This window comes from Sinocyclocheilus grahami, unplaced genomic scaffold (genome assembly GCF_001515645.1).
Source record: "Sinocyclocheilus grahami isolate Dianchi unplaced genomic scaffold, SAMN03320097.WGS_v1.1 scaffold1949.1, whole genome shotgun sequence".
Taxonomy (NCBI): domain Eukaryota; kingdom Metazoa; phylum Chordata; class Actinopteri; order Cypriniformes; family Cyprinidae; genus Sinocyclocheilus; species Sinocyclocheilus grahami.
In genome coordinates, this window is record NW_015507128.1 from 103,953 (window position 1) to 108,550 (window position 4,598).

Here is a 4,598-nt window from a genome sequence, read left to right on the forward strand (position 1 = left end):
TATATATATATATATATATATATATATATGAGATGAGGACATGACTGCAGTCTGGCAATGAGGCCCAAACCAGCACATCCACTGCAAGAAGTCTTCGCCTTTTTAATTTTACTTAACATTATTTTATTTATCCATTATACTGAAGAAACCTTTTTGAAAGATATTGTTTTTTGTTTGTTTTTATGTAATTGAGGTGTTGTTTTATTTTGGTTTTAGAAAATAAACGTGATTGCTCACCTCACAAATCAACTCCTTGTTTTTGTTTCATGCTCTCTGTGCATTGGCCTGGACTTTTATATCACTTCCCGTCTCCCGTGGTGTTTGTAGTCAGTTTGTTCATTGGTTCCCCTTGATTAGTCTCCCAGGTGTGTCTTGTTAAGCTTGTTAGCCCCCTGTGTGTATATAGCCCTAGTTTTTCTTTAGTTCCTTGTGAGTTGTTGAATGTAATCGTTGTCTGTTTGCCAGTCATTCTGTTCTTTGTTCCCTTTGGTTTTTGCCTTTGTTTGTTCTAGTTTTTCCAAGAAAAACCAGCACATAGATCCTTGCCTCTGCCTGTTTTCCGCAGCTTCTCCACAATGTTACAGTTTTTCACTGGCACGTCTCTTTGACTAGTGCATCTTTGAGCCTATATTTAGTATAAGTAAAATACTTAAGTACTGTTAAAATCAGCGGCGGCAACAACAATACTACAGCGAGAATAAAAGTTACGCCTTTTCTTTGCGTAAAGATTTAGCCGGCGTTATGCAAATCCGTGTTAGAACGAGCCATTTTAGGTAGGTGTGGCTAACTCTTAACTTTTATAAAGAATATCTCTTTGGATTTGAGACTTTACTCTTTGCAACTTTACAGATCTTCTTTATGCACCAAGAGCTTGTAACACTCCAAAGAGAAAGGAAAAATTGAAATCGCATCATATGACCCCTTTAAAGGTGGTGGCAGCATAGGTGTAAATCCGCAATAAGGAAGCTCAGCAGGGGCCCCTAGTGGTGGCTGAACTTATTACAATAATAACTATGTAACACTTTGACTCGGATAACTAGTTAAATCCATGAAATGAAAGAGATTGAAAACGAAGAGTTGGTGTCCCAAACATTTAATGGCTGGTACACGGCAACGCGCTCCTCTCATACATGAGATTAACTCTTTCTTGGCATTATAAATAAAAGTAAAGACAAAGTAATAACTAGAAGGCAGAGCGAACTTATCATCCATAGTGGTTCTCATTACACAGTCACGTAGTCCTTCTACGTCATCACCACATAGTGATCAGTCTCTTAAAGTGCACACCGCACTATAATGTGATGCATGCAAAAACATAGTTTTGGCCGTTACAACCATAGACATAAATACCTAGACACCTCATTGGCCGCTTTTGAGCCGTTGCTGCGATACGTCAACGCGTCCGCCATGTTTGTGAAGGCAAGACTGCCTTCAAAATAAATGGAGGTAAACAGGGGAGCTGCGGTTTTTCTGGATAAAAACACGATAACGTTTGGCAGCATAGGTGTAAATCCGCAATAAGGAAGCTCAGCAGGGGCCCCTAGTGGTGGCTGAACTTATTACAATAATAACTATGTAACACTTTGACTCGGATAACTAGTTAAATCCATGAAATGAAAGAGATTGAAAACGAAGAGTTGGTGTCCCAAACATTTAATGGCTGGTACACGGCAACGCGCTCCTCTCATACATGAGATTAACTCTTTCTTGGCATTATAAATAAAAGTAAAGACAAAGTAATAACTAGAAGGCAGAGCGAACTTATCATCCATAGTGGTTCTCATTACACAGTCACGTAGTCCTTCTACGTCATCACCACATAGTGATCAGTCTCTTAAAGTGCACACCGCACTATAATGTGATGCATGCAAAAACATAGTTTTGGCCGTTACAACCATAGACATAAATACCTAGACACCTCATTGGCCGCTTTTGAGCCGTTGCTGCGATACGTCAACGCGTCCGCCATGTTTGTGAAGGCAAGACTGCCTTCAAAATAAATGGAGGTAAACAGGGGAGCTGCGGTTTTTCTGGATAAAAACACGATAACGTTTACATTTATCAACTGATTTCAAAGGTTTGTGATCTACATGGAGTTAAAAATAACTCTGCCTCCAGTTATTTAGTTAGGTTTGGAAAATTATTAATTTTCCTGACAGTCTGGCATTGTCTTGTCAAAGTGCTCACTGTACATATTGTGCTCATAACACAATTACTTTATGATATAAACTACAATAAAGTTAAAACTTAAGAATTAATTTAAACTTTGATTTCATATAAAGTCGCTAGCGATATCGCGAGCTATTAATAGTCTGACACTGGTGGCTAATTAAGCGGTCAACATAAAGCTAAAAATGACCAACAAACATACAGAAACAACAGTTCAGTCTTACCTGTGAAAGATAATACCCCGAGATCTGTTTTTATTATTGTGCGATGGTTTGTAGATGCCCAAGCTACCGACGAGTCAGGTATGTTCCCTTTCATGGGAACTTCGAACTGCGTCCTCTAGGGGTCGCTATGGGGAACGCCTCGTCGTGACCCGTGTCTGAAGCATACATTGAAAAAACACCAACTCGTTGGCTGGCGACAGCCATGACGCCACTACCGGCACGACTATCGTATAAATAGGCGCCGGGAGCACACATCATTCTCTTCTTCATCTTCACTGACTGTTCTGTTTGAAGCGTGCATTTCCAAGGAAAAAGTAAGAGCTATTTCTATTCATTATGGCGAGCACTAGCAGAGCGTTTAGAAGGTGTGTGCATCAGTGTCGTCGCTATTTGACACCCGATGACTCACACGATCTAGACGCCAGCCAGCTATCTCTCTTTGGGCGAGACATCATCTCTAAAAACTCCCTCCTTGCCATCCCTGCCCCTTCAGACTACATCTCGCTTGAATGGCAGGGCATACGCAGCAGCAGGTCAGGCGGTTGCGTCGTTGCACACGATGGCGGTGCTCCAGGCATACCAGGCTGACCTACTGAAAGACCTGGATAAAGGCGAGGGCCTTTCTTCTGATGAGATGGCTGAGTTACGCCGCACCACGGATCTTGCTCTTCGTGCTACTAAGCAGGCTGCCTCTGCCATGGGCAGATCTATGGCGGCGATGGTAGTAACGGAGAGACATCCGTGGGTAAGCCTGGCAGACATCGGGAAGAAAGAAAGGGGCTTTCTCGATGCCCCGGTTTCGCCCTCTGAACTTTTTGGTACCTCCGTTGAGATGGTGGTCGAGAAGTTCAGGGAGGCGAAGGCGTGCTCAGCGGCCTTCAAAACCTTCATTCCAGGTCTGAGCCCGAACAACCCAGGGGTCCTGGCCCGTCTCGGTTTGAGGATCGGAGACGAGCACAGAAGGCTAGTGTCGCGACTCGCGCTCCTCCTCCGCCTGCGGGTAGGAAGTATCGTGGGTCAAAGGGAGGTAGGCAAGACCTGAGGGATGTGATCCAGACAAAGCGTCAGCGCTTTCGTCCGGATCAGAGTAATACTTAGGTATCCACTCTTTCCCTCAGGGGGTGTAACATCTACCCTTTTCTTCCCATTTCTAATTCCCCTGTAACCACCATCTCTCCACCTGACCTAGGTTAGGTGGAAGCTTCCTGCAAAACAGTCTCCTACTGGACCTATTATGTTTTTGGTTGGTTCTATGCTAAATCATAGTAACCACCTTACTGATGGTCCGGTCTAGAGGCTTCTCCGGACAGAGCTCCGACGCGGGAACCATGGTGGACGAGTACGATCCATGTAACTAATACATACAACTAATGAGACTGGTGGTTGTGTGTATAACCTTCTGCTACTTTCTTTGCAGTGTTTCCCGGGACCTGTGTGTTTCTGTCCCTTTCTAAGATAGGTCCTCGATGAGGCCCCCTCTGCCGGGTTCAGAAACCGGGTGCTTGACTTGCAGTGTGTATTTCACTCGTCGATATATGTCCAGACGGTAAGAAAAGCCGGGTTTCAGCTTCGTACTTCCTTGATCATGCGGCCGTACACGGGCTTCTGCGGGAGCCTTCGTGATCATAAATCATAGTAACCACCTTACTGATGGTCCGGTCTAGAGGCTTCTCCGGACAGAGCTCCGACGCGGGAACCATGGTGGACGAGTACGATCCATGTAACTAATACATACAACTAATGAGACTGGTGGTTGTGTGTATAACCTTCTGCTACTTTCTTTGCAGTGTTTCCCGGGACCTGTGTGTTTCTGTCCCTTTCTAAGATAGGTCCTCGATGAGGCCCCCTCTGCCGGGTTCAGAAACCGGGTGCTTGACTTGCAGTGTGTATTTCACTCGTCGATATATGTCCAGACGGTAAGAAAAGCCGGGTTTCAGCTTCGTACTTCCTTGATCATGCGGCCGTACACGGGCTTCTGCGGGAGCCTTCGTGATCATCAGGCCCCCGGCGCGTCACTGCAAGGAATTTCCTGGACGTCCGGGCTGGGTTTACGCTTTCTTGCTACCCAGATATGGTAGACCAGTCAGGGGAGCCTGAGTGTTTGGCTAGCGTGCAGTACACCCTTCTGATTTTACAATCACGCTGTAGGTCGAGCCCCCTCTCGTTGAGAGCTGGGTTTGTGCTCCCTCAGCCAAAGTAAACTAC

General features: G+C 45.1%; 1 protein-coding gene across 1 annotated transcript in view; it reads right to left on the minus strand.

The window, feature by feature from the left end:
* Positions 1 to 4,598, minus strand: part of LOC107573457 (NACHT, LRR and PYD domains-containing protein 12-like) — a 71,309-nt gene that overhangs the window by 66,064 nt on the left and 647 nt on the right. The gene's annotated exons all lie outside the window — the stretch shown is intronic.